Below are 26,126 nucleotides of genomic sequence, written 5' to 3'. Positions count from 1 at the left end.
TATTAGGGAGTTTTAGGGAACCGTTTTTGCACATCCGATACGGTATGCGATGGGCCCTCCGGTACGAACTGCGCATACGCGAGTCTCTCTGTGGTAGCACATACTCAGTTCGTACCGGAGGGTTTCATCGTACCGTACTGGAGGTGCAAAAACAGTTCCCTAAAACTCCTTATAATGACCACGGTGACAATGTTGGCGGTGCAGGTAACGACGATGGTGCCAGTTTGTGTATTTTACCATCACGCGAAGTCTAGATATTTTTTATTTTGTCATTTCTTCGTACCTTTTCTAGATTCGTAGATTCAATGGAGTTAAAGTTCCCTTGCTGGCTGATGATATATTAGGGAGTTTTAGGGAACCGTTTTTGCACATCCGATACGGTATGCGATGGGCCCTCCGGTACGAACTGCGCATACGCGAGTCTCTCTGTGGTAGCACATACTCAGTTCGTACCGGAGGGTTTCATCGTACCGTACTGGAGGTGCAAAAACAGTTCCCTAAAACTCCTTATAATGACCACGGTGACAATGTTGGCGGTGCAGGTAACGACGATGGTGCCAGTTTGTGTATTTTACCATCACGCGAAGTCTAGATATTTTTTATTTTGTCATTTCTTCGTACTTTTTCTAGATTCGTAGATTCAATGGAGTTAAAGTTCCCTTGCTGGCTGATGATATATTAGGGAGTTTTAGGGAACCGTTTTTGCACATCCGATACGGTATGCGATGGGCCCTCCGGTACGAACTGCGCATACGCGAGTCTCTCTGTGGTAGCACATACTCAGTTCGTACCGGAGGGTTTCATCGTACCGTACTGGAGGTGCAAAAACAGTTCCCTAAAACTCCTTATAATGACCACGGTGACAATGTTGGCGGTGCAGGTAACGACGATGGTGCCAGTTTGTGTATTTTACTATCACGCGAAGTCTAGATATTTTTTATTTTGTCATTTCTTCGTACCTTTTCTAGATTCGTAGATTCAATGGAGTTAAAGTTCCCTTGCTGGCTGATGATATATTAGGGAGTTTTAGGGAACCGTTTTTGCACATCCGATACGGTATGCGATGGGCCCTCCGGTACGAACTGCGCATACGCGAGTCTCTCTGTGGTAGCACATACTCAGTTCGTACCGGAGGGTTTCATCGTACCGTACTGGAGGTGCAAAAACAGTTCCCTAAAACTCCTTATAATGACCACGGTGACAATGTTGGCGGTGCAGGTAACGACGATGGTGCCAGTTTGTGTATTTTACCATCACGCGAAGTCTAGATATTTTTTATTTTGTCATTTCTTCGTACCTTTTCTAGATTCGTAGATTCAATGGAGTTAAAATTCCCTTGCTGGCAATGAGGCGGAATTGATTGTAAATTAGAAACTCCTTCTCAAATAATCAGCCGTTCTAGCACGCACTTTCGAGCGTAATTTTCGAGGTATTAAACTCAAATCGAGAAATATGAAAGAAAATATTCAGATGTTTTATTCACATCTATCAGCTTGATAAAGAAAACCAAAGAGCTTCCCTTTCTTGAGTGATTAGAAGTGATCTAACTATCCCTTTATGTAAATATTTACTGACGTGAACAGAGAAAGGAGTAACACAGGCAAATAAGAAATTTCGGTGGTTGAGGAAGTCTTCATGGGATCAAGCCACTTTGTCCTCGCTCTTCTAATAACTGAACTCTCGTGTCACAAGCAAACACGGACTTCTTCATCTAAACAATGAGAAACGGCATGCGATTCTAATGCATTGACCACTGTCGTTCGAGCACATTTACATTAAAAAAAGTCTAATAAAAATTGATTTTTTTTAATTTTTTTTTTATTTGCGTATCAACATGTTGTCTATTTGAAGAGGGAAAACATTTTGATCAGTTTTAGTCGTAACCTCATTCCTTCTAAATGCAGTAATTTAGAAGTTAACGGCCATTAATCTGTGACGAAAAGTTGAAGAATAAGAGGTTATACTTACAGGTTGGTGGAACTACTGCAGTACTCGTGTTAGTCGGGGGAAGGAAGTGTGTGACTCGCACTGGCAGACCCGACACCGACTTCAGAGCAGTTTCTTGCAGTCATTGCCCATCAAAACGTTTTGTGCGGTGTCTCAAGAACCATGTACTTTGAATGCCTCTAGGTGGTTATGGATTCGGGGACTGGAATGTTTACCAGCCTCTTTCTGCTTGGTTCAAACGTGTCGTTCGGGAGTAAATTCCACATGGGTTGAAGCTAGGTTGAAGGCTGAAAACAAAGTCTACCGTGCGTGCTACTCGAGTAGTCTCTGGCAGCTCTTGCTTAACTTTCGGGCCACCATTGTGCCTAAAGCACGCCAAAGGCTTTCCGTACAAAAAAGAAATCTGTAACCGTCCCTCCATCGGGACGGTTAAGAGACATCAACGGGACCGCCAACGCCGGCGTCCTTGCCCCCTCCGTGACAAGGGGCATGAGAGGCCGCATGAGATTCTGTTGCTTTGGCATGCTCTTGAACAACGCGCTCACAAACTCCAGCTTGTCCAGAGACGGCAACTTTACGGCATCCCCATCTTCACGTTGAAAAAACCGGAAAGAAACGAGAAGGTGAATGCGCCAGTGACCCTTTTGAGTGTCCCTTCTGGTCTTGTTCTGAGCTGTCCTAAATGGAAAACGACTAACATTTTTTTTTAACTTCCAGGGGCCAGCACAGGGCCCCTGACAACATGGGGCCCGGGGCTACAGCCCCTTTAGCCCGTACTTTAATCCGGCCCTGCATCGCTGGATGCAAAACAAAACCTCACTCAGCTCTGGAGAGTAGTGCGTGGATTTTGAACTCCGGCTCAGCAGCGTTTTCAGTTGAAAGCGCTTTATTTACGTCCAGGCATCTCATACATTGAGGTCGCCGAGGCCTTTTGCCGAGTTATTGTCAACAGATCATGCCATATAAAATATCAAAACACCCGAAGTTTCTAACGTCAAAATAATCATCCACAGACCTTCCAATCACTCTCGAGGAACTGAGGCACGACATGCAGAACTCGAAAAGAAAATCCCCGCCTGGTTCAGATGCCGTAACGTATAGCCCAATTTCACGCTTCAGCGAACACTCGAGGATCAGACTTTTAGAGCACTACAATAACTCATTAAACTGTGACGTGCTTCCACGTAGGTGGAAACAAGGCAAGGTAACCCAAATTTTGAATCCTAGTTGCTAACCATTTGTCCTTGGATGTATCCGACCTAATCTTTTGAGAAGTTGTGTATGCAAAATTATGGAACGCAGGACTCTAGCAACGATAAAATGGTATCTCTAGAATGCAAAGTTGTATCCACCGAGTTTGACGATCTGCCACGGATAGTGTGATTGACATCGTTAGCAAAATTCAACAAGGTTTTGCTGATACGAAAACGACCTTGGCTATATTCTTATACATCGAAAAGGCGTTTTATTCAGTTACACATCAAACCATACTGGCTTCAATGGCTGAACACGCCATTGGTGGCAACATTTTCAACTAGGTAAACGATTACCTCACTTGCCGTGTAGTCTATATGACAACTGTTGAAGAAAACACAAGTAGGTACACTCGTGAGAAAGGAATCGCACAGGGAGGTGTGTTAAGCCCCACCCTCTTTAATGTGGCTCTACTATCACTACCTAAAAACCTTCCGAAGGAAATTCAGATCTTCATAAATTCAGGCGATGTTTGTATATGGTCGGCCACCGCTAGCCGCTTCGTTATTCAGAGGAAACTCCAGAGAGCACTAGATGAAATAAGTCATTGTCTGTGAAACCGTGGCATGCGTGTACCACAATAAAAGACAATCGCAATGGCTTCGACACGAATGTTAGTAAAGTGTTTTCAATTAATTCTTGCTGGGATTGTTATACCATATGTGCCTGCGATCAAATTTCTAATGTATGTATTGACAAACATTTAATGTAGACACAACATATTAAACATCTAAAAAAAATGCTTGGTTCTCCCTGCAATGTTTTTCGTTGTCTAACAGGGAGAAAGTGGGGCAAGTCATGCACATCTATGCTCAAGTAACGAAGTGCCTTAATCAATAGTCCACTTAGGTATACTATTCCTGTTTCGCATTCTATCTTAGCAACCAATATAAAGAGTGTCCAGGCAGAAATGAACAAATTCATTAGAACATGTCTCAGCGTGCCTCTTGGCACATCAGTCAACGGTATGCTCGCTGAAGAGCTCTCCCTCTAGCTACCATGCGCTAACAAATTTCGGCATAAGCATCACCATTCACTTAACTTGAGACATGAACGACCGTGCTCTGGGTCTGGGAAAGCTATGGCAGTATTACATAGCAAAATTCCCCCATCATCCGCAATATTCTACGAAGCTATGCCCACCCTGTACACCCACAATTTTTACAATTCATCTATATGCGCCTGGACTCGTAGATAGAACAGTGCAGTCACAGCCAGAAATGTTGCACCATGCGTTAAATCACATAAATAACATATTTTAATCGGACACACGTATACACGCATGCTTCATCGTGTGCTTGCACATCAGCATCGGCAGTTGTCATACCAGCTTTAAATATAACTCTGACGTTTAAACTTTTAAGTAAAGTTTCGTCTAAAACAACTGAACTGCAAGGGTAATGTCCAGACGCCGTTTTCAATTGCATCGGCCGCTTCTGCTCTTCTCGCGCCGAGGAACATGGTGGCGCCGTGCGCCTGAGGCATCAATATTGTCGGTGGACGCAGCCTCGGCAGTAGTGAAACGTGGCCGTCCAGTCCAGTACACCGCAGACGAACTAAAGGGGCGGAACAACGACATTCACGCTTTCGATTTGACAACTCAAAAAATGCCTAAATGTCTCGTTTTTTTTTGTTTTTTTGTTTTTCTTTCTTTCTTTTTTTTTTTGCCGTCTGAGTATTTGGTTTGTGTTGTTCTCATGCAATCCCTTCGATGGTGCTGAGACCGGCGATTTGGTAGAGTTCTTCCACCCTCGTGCACTTCGGGAGGCCGGTGATGACCCTCACGGCCTCGCGGTTGAGCACTCCAAAGCCGTTCTTCTGCGCTTAGGTTAGCCTAAGATAATTGATTCCGCTTGTTGTTATGGGAACAAAAATGCCTTCGACATGGTCCGGACGGTCCCCTCTTGAGTCACCCAGCTTTTCCCGGTAGTTTTGTCCACGATACTAAGGGTTTGTCTCCACCGGTTTCTGGTATGCTTACACCAGCTGCCTGGCCTTCCCATCTTCGTCAATCTGGATTCCCAGGATCTTGACGGTGAATTGCTTTTGAATTAGCTTCCCGTTAATGTGGAGCTTGATCTTGCTGCCAACCTTCTCGTCTCGTTCTTTCTTGTTAGAAATGGCCACATAGTTTTTTTTTTTGTTTTTTGTTTTTAAAGCTGGAGTCCAGTTTTCGTAGAAAATTATTGAATGATGTCAAGTGCTGTCCGTAAAATTTCGGTCTGCTTCGAGGTGCTGGCAGTCTTTGTTCAGATAGTAATATCCTTGGCGTAGATTGTGTATCGCAACCCCTGTATTTCTTCGAGCGAACATGCCAGGTTCGACATGACCATATTAAATACTACTGGTAACATCACTGCACCTTGCGGGACCACGATTTTGTTGGCGACTTTGGGGCTCCTCGATCGTCTCCCCGACGGACGTCTCGAATTGGCGGTCCTGGAGAAAGGCGCGGATGAATTTGAGCATTCTCTCCCTGACGCCTCTGTTCACTGTCACTCGTATATGATCGCCGCGTGGGGAACCGAATCGAAGGTCTCTTTAATATCGATTGCTGCGAGCGTTCGGAGATTGTAGCATGGTCGCTTCGATGTGATGTCCTTGGGGATAAGGGCCAGGCTATCTTTAGTGGATAGGCCGGGCCGGAAGCCTGTTTATTTCGCACAGTATGCTTGGCTGTTCGTGTGTAGGAGCCACATGATTTTGACGAGATGGCAACTGTTGTTCTGCAAAGGGAGCGTGCGAGCGCTCGCTCTGCAGGAGAGAGGTGCGCATGGACATTGCGGTCTCATGTAAATGGTGGATTGAATGATACGCACGTTGCGAAAACAGCGGTTGCAGACTTGAACCCGGAGCATGTCGTACTCAATGCGTTTTGCAACGGGCGGCGCAGGAGCTGGTTCAATCACTTGAGTGGCGGGACTTGGGGGCTGTCGTCCTCCGCCCTCTGCGTGATGTGTGCAGTGGTTCACGTAGCAGTGTGCTCTCGCGGAGTGATAAAGTTCAATGGAATTTAAAAATGCTTGGCATTTTTAGACAGGCCCAATGTGCGGGGATGTTGTAACAAGCACATAGAGGCTCTTCTGTAAGGCTCTCTTTAGCCATGGGAGGAAGTCAGTGTTGTGCCCGTTAGCGAAAATACACTCTAGGAAATGCCTGCGTGTCTATTTGCCCACAAAACACTCAAAGAGCCAATCTCTGTAATCGAGGTAATCAGCTCAGCGAATGATGAGGCGGATCATTCATTTAGAGCTACAAATGAAGTCTGCGCTGTGGCATTATGCGAAGCGTCATGCTTGCATTGCGTAATGCCACAGCGCAGACTAATTCAGAGGTCTAAACAGATGTTCCGCCTCCTCATTCGCTGAGCTGATTTGGTTTATCGCAGAGATTGTCTCTTTGAGTGTTTTGCGGGTAAGTAGACGCGCTGGCATTTTTTAGAGGACCGGGAGCAAGGAATCTTAATTGTGATATAGAACCAGCCCAATGGCGCGCCTTTTGAAGGGAACACTTAAATATGTTCCTTATCAAATTTCGATGTAATTTAGGACAGCGTCGTAATTAGGTGGTTCATTTATTCAGCAAAAATATGAAAAAAATGGGTTCATATGTATAGGAATATAAGAAGATATAGGAAAGCAAAAGAGAGCGTTTATACGATATTTTTCCAATAAACATAATGTAACTTTGTTTCTGAAGTATGTACGCTATGTACTCGCATGTTCTCATATGTTGTTTGAATACAAACCCTGTACTTGGCTAATAAGTCCTACGATCTGTTCAGAAACGCAACCAAAGTGTTACCGTGTGGCTAGCGAAAGGTCGAGATGGCGGCTGACTTCTTGAAGAGGGCGAAAGTTTTTACGTACTAGAAATTAAAAAAAATATATATATATATTGTTACCTTGTTCTGATGCAACCCTTATCAAAATGAAACCCCTTGGGAATCTGAAGGAGCTGCGCGATATAAAAAAATATTTTTCTTTATTATTATTTCCGCGAAACCAGATGAAAAGCTTCGGAAGAAAGTAAAATGTCGTTTTATTTTATTCGTAAAGCACAAAACCACGAAACAAATCCAAATACGCTGAATTACACAGGGTGATTTGGTTCAAGGAAGCTTCCATTGAAGATCGTAAGTTCGTTGACAGTTTTTTATTTTATAGTTCTAAATTAATTGCTGAATCATAATTACGTATATATAAAAAAGATGGCATTACTATTTTGTACCGCATATTGTTTCATTGTAGATATAATATTTGGTATCTCCGAATCCGTATCAGTCTCATTGAAGGCTTTGTTGTAAGTAGAATGGCAAGTGTCGTTTATCCTGGTTGGATCCGTCGATCCAATCATCCACACCTGCAAAGCTGAAACAAGTGTTTTGCCGTGAATGTACATTCATTGTACTTCAAATGCCGTTATACTCCAGTTACGTTTTGATTCGCACATCTCGTCGCGGGGGAGGCGTGTGTTTACTTGTAAATAATTCAATAAAACGTGAACTTTGGACTGATTATTGCTGTATCACTCAAGACTGTGAAGTGCTTTCTGTAAGAACAGGGAATGCTGTTCTAAGTGTGCTTTATCGACTACCAGATGGCCGCAGTCGTTTCTTCTTTCAGTTTTGCGAGCGGTTTTTACAGGTCGTAAACGATAACCATTACGATTTAATTTTTGGGTGAGACTTCAATATCGATATGTTGAAAGATAGCGCTTGTAAGCGTGAATTTAATATTTTAATCGAAACAAACGGATGTGTCAGCGTTATTAAATCTCTCACCCGAGTCACAGTGTGTAGTGAAACAATGATCGATCTTTTTATTACGAACGCACAGCCTGATAAGATTACATCCGGAACGCTAAGTTATGATATTAGTAACCACCTTCCAATATTCCTATGCTTAAATACCAAACCATATAAAAAAGTTAGAAACACAGGAACATTTGTATTTGAAGACATAACAAACGACTGATTAAATGCTTTTAAAGCCGATATCTCTGAAATTAATTGGAGCCCAATATACAACTGCGAGGGTGCTAACCTTGCGTATAATACATTTTTGGGGGAAGTTACAACTATCTACAATCGTCATTTTCCTTGGAAAACCTTGAAAGTGTCTAAAAAGATCCGCAAGCCGTGGATAACGCCTGAATTGTTGAAGAAAATTGAGAAAAAAAAATGCTATACCAGAAATTCCTTAAAACTAGAGAACCGTCTTAGCTTTTAAGTTTTAAGGTATATCGAAATCAATTAACAAAAATACTACGGAAAGCTAAGACAGTGTATCACACAAACTCTTTAAAGGCGCAATCTACACGTGCGGATGTTATCTGGAGAAAATTAAACTCCGTTTTAAATCGCGTTCCAAATCGGCAGCCTGTAGATAGCATTCTCCATGAAGGGGTGTACTTGAATGGTAGTTCTTTAGCTAACACTTTCAGTGACTACTTTGCAGGCTTAGTTAGTGACAATACTACCACAGATGCGTTTCGCAGTTACTTAGAGTATAGAAATAACCATTCTATTTTTCTGAACCCGTCACAAGTTCTGAGGTTTGCTCCATTTTTATGCAACTGAAAAATAGCAGTAGTTGTGACTGTGATAATTTGCAAAGTCGACCTATTAAATACATACTTGACTTAGTAGCACCCTGTTTGTGTCACATTTTTAATCTGTCCTTAACAACGGGGTTATTTTTTGAAAAGATGCAGATGGCGAAAGTGGCAGTGTTACATAAAAAGGGCGATAAAAATATTCTCAACAACTATCGACCCCTTTCTATCCTCCCGGTATTCTCCATATTCTCCAGAGGCTTAGATAAAATAATACATACACGTTTAGTTCAATTTTTTGATAAGCATAACCTGCTGACTCCCGCCCAATTTGGTTTTAGGAAAGGTCGATCGACCGAATTAGCATTACTAGAGCAAAACGAATATATTTTAAAAGAATTGGAGGAAAAAAAGCAGGCTCTAGGTGCATTCGTGGACTTCCCGAAAGCCTTTGATTTTATCAACCATAACATCTTACTTAAAAAATTTGAGCTTTACGGTGTCCGCGGGTCACCTTTAGAACTTCTACGTTCCTACTTGCGACACCGTTGCCAATATGTTTCTGTTGACGAATTTTCTTCCGGCGTTAAACCTATTCACTCAGGCGTCCCACAGGGGAGCATTCTTGGACCGTTTCTTTTTAATATGTACATTAATGACATTTTAAACATAAGTCTTGCAAAATGTGTCATATATGCCCACGACAGTAGCCTATTCTTTTCAGATAATAGCGATGATCTTGTCACAATCGTCAATGACCCTCTGTCCAAACTTGGGGCATGGGCAGAAGATAACTGCTTACAAATTAATACTGATAAAACTAAAGCTATCATTTTTCGACCCAAGAATAAGTGCGTAAATCTAAAAAGAAGCATTGTGCTTGACTCTACGCCAATTGAAATTGTCAGTAATTTTAAAAGTCTTGGAGTCATATTTTCGAAACATATGTTAATATGTTTCGAAATATGCCAATCATTTGTTCCGTGCTGGAGCGCGGGGACTGGAGCGAGCTTCCAAAGCATTCATTTGACACCATGAAACTGCTTCGAATCAGTTGGGAACGAATTCTACAGTCCAAAGAGTGAACCCCTGCACTTCCACTGACGTCACTTTTCCGTTGTTGCCAGTAGAAACTTTCAGTTTGAAAAACACGGTAAAGACCAAAATTGTAAATTCAATAACTTCGTGAAAAAAAAAATATTTTTACCTAATATTTGGGATACTATTTTGGCGATGTTGTTTGGCGAGTTTAGCAAAATTTCAAGCAAATGGGGGACCATGAAGAAATCGGCGGAGTACCCTTTTAACTAGACACATGGAGTATTGGAAGGTTGTCTACTGTTCTACTAACTCTGGTTGGCAAATGTTGCAATATACCATACCAAAACTGTTAAATTTCCTTCTAGAAAAAGAAATTTACATTGACACTACCTCCTTCAAGGCTTTGCGTTCTCTTTATCTGTAGCAGTAATTTACCCCCCCACTCAAATGACATGATGAACAGAACAGCGCACACAAAGACAGGGACATCATGTCATCATACCAACTCGCCCAACTTACAACACTTCCACTCAAATGAATCTTTAAATTTGTTTATGCTATATCGAATGCACTCTTTTTGTGTTTTTCGGATTTCTGTCTGCAACGACTGTTCATGCCATCTGTTTAGGTGGTTAATAACTGTTTTGTAATCTGGTGCATATACTATATACTATATATATATATACCGGGTGTTCATTTTTAATTCGAACAGATTTATTTAAAAAGAAGTCGTGAAAGTTACACTTATACTGCTTGTGGAGATGAGTTATACGGCCAGGGGGACATATTATAGGGGGCTAATCGTAACGATCAGTTGGCTAATTAACTAAAATTCGATAATTAACTTTTTAATTAATGAAAATAGACATATGGTTCAAATTAGAAACCTGCTCAGCGCCATCGAAAAGCACTAAATCAGTAATTTTCAGAAAGACTTTGAGCGCGTGAGAAGCGTAGTAGTGCACTAAAGTTACTACTCGTGGAGCACGTACAAACTTCTAGCAATTGCGGTAAGGCGCCCGCGCGTTTTTTCCGTCTCTTATCTAGCCCCAGCCTTGTACCTGCTCCGCGAGTATATATATATATATATATATATATATATATATATATATATATATATATATATATTTTTTTTTTTTTTCTTTTTGCTGCAATGCCAATGTACGGGGCCGAGGGCTGGTCAAGCCTCCTTTGAGGCTTTTACCCTTTGCTCCACCATGCTTCAAGGAAAATAAACTATTATTATTAGTTCTAGAATAGCGCACTAAATTTTAACACATGTTTAATAGCACGTGCTAAAAACAAAAAAACGTCTCCGCTAACGTTGGCGCAGACTAGAGCTTTCAAATGGTTATCTAAACCCCAGCACCCCCCCCTCCCTCCCTTTAAAACAAGAAAAGAAAAAAAGCGCAAGCATTTTAATGGCGTCAAGACACCTATACTCTGTTTAATACTTAGTGTGCAACGCTGTCAAAGCTACTGGCGCGAGCGCATGGCTTCATCTATGGTTTTGTTTGCGTGATTTTGGGGGGAGGAATGAGATATCGTTGCACCAAAGTGCATTGTCACGCAAGTGGCATGCAGTGACGCAGCGGCCTGCAGTGATAACGGTTGCTATATAAGAACGTTGGTATTCAATAAAATTCGTTGATCGTTGGCTTCCAATCTGTGAGTTATCGCAGATTGCAAACCAGCCCGAGGACGAACGTCAATTCTGCGTCAAACTCGGCAAATATCAAACAGAGACCTTTGAAATGATTCAGCAGGCTTGTGTCGAAAATCAGTAAATATTGCGCAGTGTTTTAAGCGGCACTCGCGCTTCAGGAATGGCAGAACACTCCTGAAAGACAAAGAGAGGTAGGGCGACCTTATCCGACCTCTCCTGGACTGCGGTGACGTTCTGCCATTCTTGAGGCTCAATTGCCACTCAAAAAACCTCGCACACCACACTGCATTTGACATAAGCCTTCTAAATAATTGGAGATGTTCGTTTTAGATTTGTCGAGTTTGACGTAAAACTGATGTTCTCTCACGCCTTAGTTTGTGGTCTATATGGAGAGATCGCCATTATGGTTGTGCATGTGGTCAAGCAAACTGGTGTAGCCCAGTTTCGAACGTTCACAGAGCGACGCCCTCTGGTATAATGTCGCAGCAAGGTTCCGGCCTTCGACTGCTGCACGCACATCGCTGTGCTATCCTCTCTTTTTACGCTAAAAAATCAGTCCCAGAACTTCTTTGACCACAGCTCGAAGTTCTAGAAATCCGGCCTAAATTTTTTAAGGCCTAAGTGCCAATGATTAACACGTTTGTTTTGAAACTACAAATGCAGCCGCCAAGCAATGTGCGAATATAGTTAATTTAAGGCACGTCTACTGCCGACTCAATAACCTCACTTGCTCCCCATGTTGTGGTTATAAGCCCCCCAGTCGTTTATGCTCTTCGTCGCCATGCACCGATTCGACTAGCGTCGGAGCTCAACAAACAAACCACCGCACGGCAAGTCATTCAGGAATCTGCCATGTGACAGCGAAAATGTGACGCTTCTGCTCAACAATCTCAAGCAAGTTGTGTCCTGACTCCTTATACAAAGCTAAAGTCACTGGGACTAGACCGGCGTACCAAAATCCCTTCTTCTCTATGCCCACCCGATACCACACCTAATTTAATGAGGTGTGGTATTGGGCGTTCCAGGGTTGCGGTATCGGAGGTTCCAGGCGTACAATGCTCGCAACCGAATCAGCGACCAGCTTGACACAAATCATCCCACCCATTCCTTTCACCATCCGTCGCCACCCTTGCTTCTCCTCTAAAAGCAAAGACAGAGCATTGCAATATTGCATCAGCTTCCTAGCACCGCATCTAATGCTGAGGGAGTCGTACTTTTGGATCATGATCGGCATTTGTATTTGCTCCGAGCAAGACCCAAAATGGCGGCGCCCAAAACAATTTTGGGGAACGGAGTGCCGATAATTTAAAGCTCATTTAGTGACTCTAGGCATAAAGTGAACTCGGGTGTATTCTATTCCTCTTCGTCTTCATTGTTTATTGATTTCAATCATATCGAATAATGAACACATTATATCACGCTACGCTTGTGTAATTATTTGTCTTAGATTTATTAGCCTGACCCAGTACTTAAACTATTCAGTTATCGATAGTAAATCTTCCAATATATTTTTTAAATGTGAGGGTAAAAAGACACGGAGATTGGTGATGATACAGACGCCAACGCCGCCCTCGGAAATTTTTAGTTTTTTCTGCGATCCGCTAGGTAGCGCAACAAAACACCCAAACAGTTTTTAATTGTTTTTAAAATTAGCTAAGCTCTACACCTATTAAGAAACCAAAGCAAGATCATTGTGAAAATTTAATACATCGCAATGTATATCTATTCCAAAAAATAAATATTATTAGATGCCAATAAATCTGTTTGATGTCCAAAAAGATATGCGTCAAAACAGGTAAGTTTGAAACGCTCCTGGAGCGTTAGGACTTCGAAAATGAAAAAAAGCCATCGTCCAGCTCTTGGGCAACCATTGCAGCTCTAAATGTTATAAAAGATTTTATCATAGTTTAATTATTTCCTCAGCGGCATTTGAAGTGCCATGACTCGAAGCACAAAAAAGTGCTACGTTTGATATAAAATATCTAAACAAAAAAATTTTACACAACAAAAATTTTTTCTGCATATTACCAATTATAAGCACTACATCTGTAGCTAATTTTATTGCCCTAGCGCTTGTTATTAAAACATATTTGTGTTGAAAGATGTCAATTTTAGGGCAATATTTGGAGGGATGAAATAAATAAAGTAGTGCAAATACCAAAAAAGTGTATCGTTACATTCTGCTCCGACATCATCTTAACAAAACTGCTAAATTGGAACCGTGTTATCTTTGATGGAACGTTCATAAAACATAAACTAGCCGAGCAAGTGAGGATCCGCGCCATCATATTCGCAACGCTACAAATGCGCATGAACAGTAAAAACACACATACATACTATCAAATGAAAGAGGATTGCATTGCCTTTCGAATGAGATCAATCCCGCAAAACAGTATTTAAAAGGAGATGAGTAATGACCTGCCAAAAAGTACCTAAACTGCCACATTCAGTGGGACCGTGGCCTTAAGTGCTGTACAAATGAAGGGCACTTTGTGCTATGACCTGTGTAGTGTTCTAACGTGACGTGTTGTGATGGAGGTCGCTGCTTGTGTTTTTACTGCTGAGACATCCCACAAGTGTACAGTGCTGTAGGCGTTGCCGAGCAATTCCGAAATACCGCTTGTCACCGTTTTACTGGTTCCCGACGTAGCAGATTTTCGTCAAAAGTAAGCAAACGTAAAACAATGGATTGCAAGCGTCCCGGCTGGTGCCTCTGCCGTGCAATGAAGTTCGCAAACACGTGAGGGCAACTTCAGCAGTCTTGCAGTTGCGCGTGCTTCGTCGCGCGAGCGGAGACAACGGTTAGCTGTTCGATCAAACCGAAACCATGTCACTCCGCTCCGTCGCCAACTGATTCCCGAAATTGTGTGCAAAGTGTAACTGTCAAGCATACGACGAAAAAAAGTCCAGCGGCGCGTTATTGTCAGACAGGCAAACAAGGCACAAGCTAAATACACACACACACACACACACACACACAAAAAAAAAGATCTAGCGCGCATAGATGCAAGATATCGCAAGCCAGGGTCAAAAGGTTCTTGGATCGCTTTGGGTTTGTGCAACGACTGAACTCGAGACAAACAAGCGCGCTGTGCGGGTTCAGCGCAGACAATGCCTTCTTTGCTTTAGGTCACTTGTCATCACCAACTTTCTTATCGCGGCAGATTTTTCACGTACCGGGGTCCCTCTCGAAAAAAAAGCCCAGTGAGAGAAATCTAGGTAATTAATACTTCGACACAGCAGTCTTTGAGTTGATGAAGGATTTTTGTAGTAAAGTATGATTTAAACAAGAACAGGAATGTTGATGAACATGCAGCGGTACTTAGTTTCATTTCATAGAAAGCGCCATGTCTGCAGCGACGTGAGGAGGGCAACACCCGACGTCGCGCAGCCACGGTGACTAGAAGGCAGAGACCAAATATAGTTTTCCCACGGCTGTTGCTTTCACAAGCAAATGCTTCAGTACACAAAAAAAAAAAAAATTCCCGCCGCGCAAAAACGCGGTTTTGTTTCACAGCATGACGGCAAGGCTAGTATCCAAAACGCTATAACGTGGGAGCCTCCGCACACACCCTCGTCTATCGTTAAAAATAAAAAAAAAAAAAAATCGAGACGAGACTTACGAGACGACGAGAGCGCGAAACGCCAGATGGCGGGAAAACCATGCAGAACCGAAAGGGCATTTGATGCAGGGTACTTTGTGTCGGTCGGCCGCTTGCGCCACATTACACACGCATGCTCAATTACGGTGCTCAGAATAGTTTCGGTGTTGAAAGGCGACCGAAATTGGTCTTTTGGCGCAGGTTTGGCGCAGATTACCATACTTGGCAAAATGTAGCAGGATGTGGGCAGGGTTATCCGCTTGGCGCATTTTGGCGCAGTTGGCGGAGCAATCACATCACTGAGATACATTTAGGTGTGTTTTTGATTAGATATGTGTTTTCTTATCAAGACGTGCACGTTTCAAACGCCAAAAGCACCGCTTCTTCCTCCAACGACCAAATCTTGTAAGAGCTACTTTGCGGGGCGCATAAACAGTGCGCAAAACATGCTTGAAGGCATATAGTTCGAACCAGAAATTACAAGACTCCAGAAGATGATTACCAAGCCCATTTTCAGACTCGGTGACAGAAAACCTATCTGTCGCGTGCAACACAATTATGACTTTTGTAAATAGGCTAAGTAATGTAGAAAAGAGACATCTGCAGGTTCAAACTTCAAGGTTAAAATATTTATGCTGCAAATGGCAAGTCATATTTCTTTTTATTGGGTTATGAAACGCTTTTCTGAATGGAGCGAACTGAATAAAACAGCAACTAAATATGAACGGCATTTAAATGAAGTAAAAATAACGGAATTATTTTTATCAATTGACTTCTCAGCGTAGCATTCAAACACATTGTCTTCAATTCTACATTCTACTGTATACAGCAAAGAACGAGTTTTCCACAAATATTTTGATTATAATTTTCTAGTCAAAAGTGCTTATAATTGATCAGGTCAATAAGATTCAGCATAATACAAATTAAGCGCAGTAGAAAAAACAGTTATTGCTTACTTTTATCGTAATCCCTTTGTAAGGTGAAGCAGGTTCTGTAGTCGGTAAAAAGCAGCCGATAATCCTTGTAACCTAAAGATAATTTATTTACAGATATCACACCCACCGAGCATGTTTTTGTACGGCTGACAATGTCAACATTATACGATGCTCTTTTTGACTTTGCTACTCAAACTAAATTTGAAAAATCGGCGATATCATGCCTATCAAGGGAAACTCCGAGACCCTTATCTATCAAGGGAAACTCCGAGACTCTTATTTGACAGTCAGTATTTTGTTTCTATAAAGGTAATCGGTTTAATCAACTTCCGGTTAGTCGCTTTCCTAACCAGCACAAAGCGAACAAATCGGGGAAATTCTCTGTCCCAAAGGCTCACTAGGTTTTATTTCGCCTGCGGCTTGCACCGTTCCACTGTATTCAATGACTGTCCTTTTTTTTTAAAATAAATTTGACGTAGAATATGTTTGAGGGGTGGATTTATTGCGAGAAGCGTTTCACTCAAACGCAACAAAAGACCGTCACATGACCAAATAATCATGAAGTATACATAGCCAATAACAGGCAATGCAAAAGCGTAAAAAGCCTAGAAGGCGTACTTAAGATATGATTAGTAACACTTCATCGTAATTAAGCGTGATAAACTACGATTACCGAGGTTGAACGAGCGGCTGAGATGGAATCTCAGACCTTGCGATCCGCAGCCCGGCGCTTATGCTCGACGTTACGAGGAGCAGGCGAACGAGAGCACAAGCAGCTGGACTAAGGCGACTGTCGGCGCGGGCAGGCGACTCCGATCCTGAATACATTTTAATTTGCCTTAATCATTCTGATAAGACAGGCGCCATATCAGTGTGACGGTCAGATCAGACAACGTTTTTTTAAGAATGAAATTCAACTGGCGGTTTACACTATGGTAGGGCCAGTGAGGAGAGGGTTATTGGGATGATGGAAGCGCGTAGGGTTGTAATTGTGGCAGCTAAGGTCTCTGCCGAGGTTGGCCGTCTTGAGAAAGTCGACCAGCGATCGGAGGATGAGGCTGCGTCGTTCGGAGTCTCCTGTGGGGTTTACCCAGTCGTCGAGTGTTGAAGGTTTGTCTTCATGGTTGAGTGCCCTCAGGGCGTCATTTGGTTTTTGGTCGAGCTTTGAACATTCCCAGACCAAGTATTGAGTGTCTGCCCTAAGATTCTCTAGGCAGTACTTGAACTGGTCTGGTTTTGGTACAAAGTTCGGATTCTTCTTCTTTTTAGCGTCCGCCCATTTATTCGTTATTGATGGGGTGATTGCCGCTTCTGCTTGGAGTCTTCCTAGCAGGACGGATTCGTGCCTTCGGAATCGCTTGTGAAGGCTTTCCCGTGCCACGTCTTTGTGCTTGCCGATATTTTTCTTCAGAGCGATCTTGGCTGCTTTAATTTCCCAAAAAGGGTCGTAAAAGCCGTCAGGTTCGCTCTTCGGAGACTCGATTCGTTGCGACGTTTTTGGTAGATTTTGATGGGTTCGAGAGGGCTCGGGGGCTTCGGAGTGGCATTGAAAGCAGCGGAGGAAGGAACGAGTTAACTCTCCTGCTGCCTCGTTGGCTATCTCGTTGCCCTCGATCCCTTCGTGACCCGGGATCCAGCGTACCGAGGCTCGGATGTCGCGCATCCTTAGCTTAATGGCCATAGTCGTAATATTTCGAATCGCCTTGCACGTTTCCTGATGCGTTTTCAGTAAACGGTTGGCGTCTTGGGAGTCTGTGAACATGATGATGCTCGTGCCGCATTGGGCTTCTTGTCCAAATGCATTCAGGGCCTCTTCAATGGCCGTGATCTCAGCCTCTTGCGGCGTTCTGCAGTACGGTGCATGTTTTGTGCAAGTAGTTTTCGTGTTTTCAACGTACCACGCAAGAGCAGCATTTCCTCGTTCACTGAAGGCTGCGTCGGTGTAGCAGACGATGGTAGATGAGTCGTTACATTCGATTATGGCTTTTACTTCCTCGGAGTGCTTCATTGCCTTGTGTCGCCGTCTTTCTTTGTTTTTTTCGCCGTTAATTTTTTGTGGTATTAGCGGCGAGATGTTTCGGTGGCACCCTCGTTCGGTTACCTTTTGTGACGTCATTACTTTGTAAACAACAAGTTCGATGGTGTTTGTAATGAATGGGCATGGTGGAAGCCTGAAATCATTGCGCTCTCAAAGCAACTGCCAACACCGTCGAAATTGGAGTCCTTACATCCCTCTTCTTTCCGTCGATGAGAAATCCTTTGCTGACGTCAGTGTCAGCATTCGGCCAATTGTGGTGGACCGACCACAGCGACGCTTTCGATCACTTACGTCGTCAATAGGGGCCGATTGGGCTATGTCGATCCTCTCCCATGGTGGTAGTTGGTCTGATATGGGAGCATTGTTTTCGAGTTTCCAACCAAGTAGTGTGGCGATTTCTCTGCCTTGCTTGGTGAGTTGCATCTTGACTTTTTGTGTTTGTTCTTGCGTGGAGGCCAATTCTTTCAGCGACAGAAATGGCACGCCTTTGTGTAGTCCTCCCAGTCCTGTTTGTCTCGGAAGACCCGAGATACATCTTCTAGCGTCGTTCATCAGGGTTTTGAGACGGGCCCAATGATGCAGTGTCAATGTGTAAAAGCGACAGCGATACATGACTTTCGGTATGAGTGCCGCATGAACTATCGTTCTGGCAATTCCTTCACCTGCTCCGCCGTGTTTATTCGCTATTCTTCTGATGATCGAGGTGCCGTGTCTCGATGTGTCGCGCATTCTTTTGATCCATTTGTCGGGATTGAGTTTGGTGTTGACGTGGTTCGTCACTGTTTTATATTGTCTGCTCGTCGAACTTTAGAGTGGGGTTGGTGTTGTCTCTTTCTCTACCAAATATCAGAAGTTTAGTCCCATCGGCTGATGGTTTCATGCCCACTTTTGCTAGGAAGCTCTCTATAATGTGAAGTGCTGCCTGCAGTGTTTCAACCGGTTCTTCTTTCTTATTTTGTGTTGTCCAGAGTGTGATGTCATCTGCGTATATAGTAAAATGGAGTGTCTCTACCTCGTCCAATTTTCAAGCTAGCGGTGCCATTGCTAGATTAAAGAGCATGGGAGAAAGGACATAACTCTGCGGCACTCCAGTGTCATTGTTCTTTGTGCTACTTTGATCTTTGCCCACTTTGATTACGTATCTTATATTTTTGAGAAATGTCTTGATTAAGTTAAGCGGTCTTCCCAGGATTCTTTGGGTCTCCATAGTCTTGATTATTACGTCGTGTGGTAGCGAATCAAACGCTTTCTTGATGTCTAGAGCCACCAACGTTCTCGTACTGTGGGCTTCGGGGGTGAATTTCAATATTGTTTCTCTAAGTAGTATTAGAGTGTCGTGCGTTCCCAAGCTCTTTCTGAATCCCGTTTGGGCCAGGAGGTATGTACCATTCTTAACCGTGAATCAGTCGATCCTAGCGAGCGTCATCCTTTCGACGAGCTTGCACAGTATCGACGTCAGGGATATTGGTCTTGTGTTTTGAGGTTTGTCTGAGACTTTTCTGGGTTTTGGTAAGGGTGTGACCCACGCCATCTTCCAGTCCTCTGGCATTTCACCTAACTTCCAGATGACGTTGATCTGCTCCAATAGCGCAGTTCTCGCAAATTCAGGAAGGTTCTTCAACATACTGCTGGTTACTTGATCAGGGCCTGGTGCACATCTAGTCCTGCCGTTTGCAATTGCTGCTTCATGCTCCCAGGCGGTGAAGTCGCAGTTGTAGTGGTGTTGGTCTTCCACTACTGTTGGGGTGTAGATTATTTCGTTCGGCTTGGTTGCAGGTTGAGGGAAGAAAAGTGGGCCCGTTTCTTCAAGTACTTCTTCTAGCGTTTTGTTGCTTCGTAGGGCTATATTGGATGGGATTCCTTACTCCTTTTTTTTTCCGAGCATTGAGTTACAAACAATCCACATTCGTGTTATTGACATGTGCTCGTAGAATGATTCGCATAGGTCGTTCCAATTGTCGATACATAACTTATTGGCGTAAGATTGTGCTTCCTTTGCAAGCTTGTTTGCCTCGGTTAAGTCTTTGCGATTTCTGGATGTTCTATATTTGTCAACGAACTCCTGTCTGTGTTGCCATAATGAAAGAAGGTGTGTGTCAGGATTTGGGTCATCCCCGTTTTCTGCTTTCTGAATTGTCGCTTTTCCAGATACTTCTCTCATAGCGTGGGTTAGTTCGTCTAAGCTAGTTATGTGGTATTCTTGATTTATGATTGTTCTGAAATCATCCGAAATGATGGTCTTGCGCTTTCTTTTCTGTTTAAGTTTGCTTCCGAGTTCTAGCGTTATGTGAAATGGGAAATGATCACTTCCCCATGGGTCATTATTATCGCATTTCCAGGTTGTTATAGACTTTTGTGGTGTAAGGGTTAAATCGGGTGCTGTGTCTTTCTTTTAGGGCCCTTGTCCGAGTCTGGTTTTAATTTCGGGGTCGTTCAGTAGGTTGAGCCCTGCTTTTTCATATTCTTTTTGAATTTTGACGCCTCTCTCATTGGGTTGGTCTTGTCCCCGGTCCGCGTTCCATGCGTTGAAATCACCCCCAATTACGATGTGGTTAGCCAGCTGTGCTCGTCGTCCGTGAAAAGTGCTGGTCTGTAGTATACCGATATAAGGATGATCTTGATGTCATTATCTGTTGTGCGGACTGCTACTATTTCTTAAGTTTGGTTGCACCATTGAGTAGTGTGTAATTGTTCATATGGAAGTTGTTTTCTTAGGTACACCGCTACTTGGGCTCGGACTGTTTCTTTTTTGCCGCTTTTGTGGATGATTGAGGGTGATGTGAAGCTTCTGTATCCTCTAAAACCGATGTTGTCCCCATTTATCTCTTGTAATAGTAGTGCATCTTTAGGTTCTTGTTAAGTCGTAAATTGAGTTCCGCCCTGCGAACTTGGAGGCCCCGGCAGTTCCATTGGCGAAAATCGAGTGCCTTATTCCTGCGGGAATACCTAGATGGTTTGTTCTGCATCCTGGGTGGGGGTGGAGGTATCATCTATGCTGCATTGTTGTACTTGTGATTTCTGGAACTGCATAAACATGATTTGAAATTGCTACATCATCTGCTGCATCTATTGCTGCTGCTGTATTTGTTGCTGAATTTGTGGGTGTAGTATTTTCTGTGTTTGTTGCGTTTTCTGAGCTTGTGTTTTCACGAAGCGCAGCACTTTATCTTCCCAATTCCCTTTTTGGGTAGCTTGGGTAATCGCGCAGATCGGCGGGTTTTCGGATGGTGTTTGGTTCTTTGTGAAGGAAGGAATTAGCACCGTCTTTTGTTCAACAGTCTTCCTGACTGCATCTTGCTTCTTTTTTTCCAGTTCTGTTTGTCTGCGTTGCTTGGCACGTTCTTCTTGTTTGTCTTTTTCAATTTCCGCTTTGAGCTGGGCTACATGTCTTTCAAGTTCCTTTAGTTGATTTTCTTTGGCTTCGATTGATGCCTTGTTCGTTGAAGATGTTCTTTTGGCCATGTTGGCCTTGGCGTTTGGTAGATCCTGGTTGTATGTCGTGCAGTTGGAGGCGGTGGGGTCCTTCTTGGTACTGCCGGTGTTTTCCAGCGGCGGGAACTTGTTGAGATCTTGTAGGGGGAGAAGCGATTCTGGTGAAAGGATGTTCTTCCTCTAAGTGTGCCCTGGTTGTGCAGGGCATTTGCCATCGTCTTCCATGGAGAAGCACTTGCCACATTTTTTGTTTTGCTCTTTGTCTGTGTCATTGCCTCTGCTCCTCTTTGTAGCTTTGCGTCCGTGCTTTTTTTGGTTTCGCAGTTGGGGTCGAAGGCTGTATGTCCCGACATATGGCAGTCAGGGCAATACGTATCTTCGCATCTTCGCATTGTTTTCCTTCTGGGTGAGGTTCACCGCAACATCTACATCTCTGCTCTCTCACGCAGACAGCTGCCTTATGCCCGATGCCGTGTCATTTGAGGCACAGGACAGCTATTGGTTTGTACGTGTATACTCTGAACAGTATTCCGCGATGCGTGATTTTCCTAGGAACTCTATTTCCATCGAATGTAAGAAGAAATGTGCCTCTCCTCCCAATGGGTCTTGCATGTAGGACATTGCAATAGTCAGAGTCTGAGTAGTCGACAATGTCTTGTGCTGTGAACTCTGCATTCACGTCGTGTACTACTCCTCTGGGCATGAGGCCCGTGGTGGATCTGTATGTTTGGAACCCTACCTCTGTGCCGTCACACAGCGTCAGAGTGCTTATCTGGAGGATGTCTCCTCCGTGCGCCTCACTGTAAACAGTGATGTCTATGGTGTTGTTACTGTGTTTGGGATCGTAGCTAAGTCGGTCTATGTTGCAAGGAATTGTAAAAAGCTGTTTCAGTTGGTCCATGTGGATCCGCGATGAGATGTTCGATATTCTGGTTTGCGTCGTGGGTTTCACCACAATCACGATCTTTGGTTCGTCAAAGCGCTCAAGGTGGGTTCCCCATTGTGGTTGTTGTTTTTCGTATGTGACTCGCGTCCAACTGTTTGTCGTTTCAGGAGGAGAACTATCGCTGATGTTAGTTATACTGTTAATCTTGTCATCGCTGATCTCGAAACTATCGTCCTGGTCTTGACTTTTGTAGTATTTTCGCTGGAATTATCACCTTTTTTGCGTTGTTCTTGTTGGTCACTAGCTCCATGCTATTGTTTTCGTCGTTCTCGGTGCACATTTCGATCGGCGTTGTTTCAGTACTCGCCATGTTCAGAATGCGGGATGATGGGCAGGCCTAGTTCTGCCTACCCGGGGTCCGGGCCTACGGCGGCCTCTCGAGGTGAGAATTAAAAGAAAAACTCGCCTACATTTGGTTCTGCTGGAATTCTTTCGATGAGTCGCCGCCCTTAGGTAAAAGATTTGGGTCGGGGGACCCAGTTGATGGCAGGAATTTAGTGGTGTTAGCGGAGCTGAAGCGAACGCTGCTGCTCCTCATGCCACTTCGTCGTCCTTTTTTCCAACGCGCATGAAACCACCCGAGCTCTAGGTAACCAAGAATAAAAAATAATAACGCACGCATAATCCACGCACAACACATATTCTGTGCCCTCTGTGATTATGAGGATTAGGAAGATAAGTGTATATTTTGATAATTTTGTCCTTGCTTGTTTATCTAAAAAAGCTTGACCCCTACTCTTGCAGAGCGGCTGCATGCTTCAGGAGTTTTTCTGGGCATGCAGTTTAATTTCGGTCAAAATATTTGTTTTTCGCGATGCAGCAGAATACGTTTCTCGATTTAATAAACTAAAAATAACGCTATTGAACTCAATGTCTAAGTGTAAAACAATATCAGTAATTGCTTACCTCCATAATAATAATCGTAATCGATTCGCATTTCGTCCTTTTGTTCGCTAGAAGGCTTCACCTCGATCCACATATGGGAATCTGGCCAGCTACGGTATGAAACAATGAAACGAACATCATTATGCAAAGAACCATACAAGACAAATATTAGTCTCCTCAAGATTCCATAAACCTACTTTTATAGTATATCTTAATAGTTTTCGTGCAATCACTTAATCGAAACTTTAATAACACCTAATCAAAACTGGGCCACGATACGTAAATAGTTTTAGAAGTTTGCATTCAGTCCCCCAGAACATAAACAAAGGTAGGGAAAGGCACGTAACTATAAAATGCTTAATCCTTTTCTCTTTTCTTTTTTATATTTTTAGCAGAGACTCTGAAGGAAACGAGACACTTCTAATGATAAATTTCTCCACGCGTGCACCTGAATATTGACGCGTTTCGCACGCGGATTTTCTTGCTCGGCAAAGAAATTCCCCTGCACGACCGATCAGGTGACTGTCGATCGAGCGTGCACTTACCACTCACATTACTGATTTACAGTTGCGCAGTGTGAATGTACGGGGTGTTCTCGAGTGTTACGGGGGTGTAAAAAATCGTATGTACAGGGTGTCACAAAAGAAAATTTACACGGTCTTTTTTGCAGCAAAAATAAACTAGGCATCGCAGAACGCTCATTCTCCGCCCAAGGGTAGAGCTAGAGGTCACAACCAGATTCCAAAGTTTCAGCCCGATCCGATATCTCAATCAAAAGTTATAAATGATTTCCTGAAAATTTTAATGGGAAAATCGAGCCCATTTTTGCCTGTTTTCGGTTTCTGGGGCCATAGAGCCCCATGTGTTTGAAAACTCCGTCGGCCGCCATTTTCCCATTGAAATTTTCAAAAAATCACTTATAACTTTTGATTAAGTAATCGGATCGGGTTGAAACTTTGGCATCTGGTTGTGACCTCTAGGGCTACCTTTAGGCGGAGAATGAGCGTCCGGCGATGTCTAGTTCATTTTTGCGGTAAAAAAGACCGTGTAAATTTTCTTTTGTGACACCCTGCATAAGCCACTGAACAGAGTGCCATGTAACTGTACATCAATGTGCTTTAGATGGTTCATTTATCATATCTAAATTGGTAAGTATAAATGCCTAAAAAAAATACAAGTTTTTCTTTTTTTACGTGCTGGAGGAAAACTGTTTACTTAGAAATTCCGTTTATTATCGGAACACGGTGAGCAACGCCAACATGGCGACAAACGCACTCGTCGAACAACGTCTTCACTTCATCGTCTTTTGCCCTCTGCTCCCAAGTGCCATTGGGCTGGCCCCTTGGAGATAACACCTCTCCCCTCTCAGGCGCGGTACCTGGGGAGGCGGCCGTCTCGTCCGGTTAGATCTGCGCGGAGTCGTTCTGTCTACCTGCCTCTCTAGTGCCGTAGTTTTTGGTTCTTCATTGTCCTGCCCATGCCCATGTGAGCGTCGTTGATGCCCCATTATTTGCATCTTCTTCAAGGCGACGTTTGCGAATCTGGTTCAAGTGTCGGCGAGTGATGTCAGTTGCACACTTAACAAGCCATGAACGTCGACCCATTGGTCTAACTAGGATGCCAGGAATCCAGTTAGGCTTCTTCAGAAACTGCGGAACCATTACTTCTTCTCCAGGTTGGAGTTGCCTGCTTGGCGGTAACTTCTCTATTACTGTTGGTGACTCTGCTATCGGTACGAGGCGATCGGGGACATTTGGTAGCTCCCGACCAAACATGGCCTTAGCTGGAGTAACACCTGTTGTTTGGTGAACCGTACTATGCTGACGGAACAAGAACCGTGAAAGTCTCGGGTCCCCCGATGCAAACGGTTCTCGGACCAGCGCTCTCTTCAGCGCGCCAACGTATCGCTCTGCCTGCCCGTTGGTAACAGAATGGTATGGAGCCGACGCTACGTACTGAACGCCATTGTCCTTGTAAAAGTCCTGTATTTCGACAGACACGAACGCTGTTCCGTTGTCTGACACCACCTTGTGTGGTATCCCAAATGTCGCAGACAGTGAGCGGAGTACATCAATGACCGATGCCGATGTGGGAGGAGCTACTTGTCTCACCTCTACCCACTTGGTATAGGTGTTGTAATTGAGTTTATGAATCGCCACCAAGGTGCCCCTTTTCCTTTAATCGCCCTTGTGCGCGTGAATAAAGAAGAAGTGTAGCAGCGTTCGTCGGGGCTGGACGTGTCCTTTTTCCTTCGGCGTGTCCGCTTGGCCGCGGGCCGCCGCTGCCCTCCACTCCATCGTCGTCGTACCGTAAGCCTTCCTGCGCATATATCCTAATGCAGTATAGCCCCTGAAACACTACAATAGGCATCCACAACTACCAAAAAGGTTCGTCCCTCCAAGGGACCAGCAAAATCTACATGGAGCGAATGCCATAGTGCTGATGGTTTCGTCCACGAAGGAATCGGAGCTTCTGCCGGATTCGTCTGTGTGCGCTGGCATGGCTCGCATGCTTCAACGGTTGTTTCAATGTCGTCATCCAAACCTGGCCACCATAAATAACTGCGCGCACAGGTTTTCATGGCCACGACTCCTCGATGGCCTGCGTGGACCAGTGCCATTGCTTGCTTGCGGGCTGCTGTTGGCAATTACGACTTTTGCGCCCCAGGTGATGCATCCGCGTTGAATTGCTAACTCCGTGGCTCTTCTGTGATAAACGGTGAAGTCGTCTCCCTTCAGTGTCTGTACCGTGCCCTCTTGAATCGCTCTGTAAAGTTTGGACAGGATGGCATCTTCCAGCGTTAATCTTGCCACCAACTCGGCTG

General features: G+C 43.8%; 1 pseudogene; it reads right to left on the bottom strand.

The window, feature by feature from the left end:
* Positions 1–7,420: 7,420 nt before the first annotated feature.
* Positions 7,421–26,126, bottom strand: part of LOC120836987 — a 41,495-nt pseudogene continuing 22,789 nt past the window's right edge.

Source organism: Ixodes scapularis, unplaced genomic scaffold (assembly GCF_016920785.2).
Source record: "Ixodes scapularis isolate PalLabHiFi unplaced genomic scaffold, ASM1692078v2 PGA_scaffold5__190_contigs__length_132052651, whole genome shotgun sequence".
In the NCBI taxonomy this organism is placed as follows: Eukaryota; Metazoa; Arthropoda; class Arachnida; order Ixodida; family Ixodidae; genus Ixodes; species Ixodes scapularis.
This window is presented reverse-complemented; position numbering and strand designations above follow the sequence as displayed.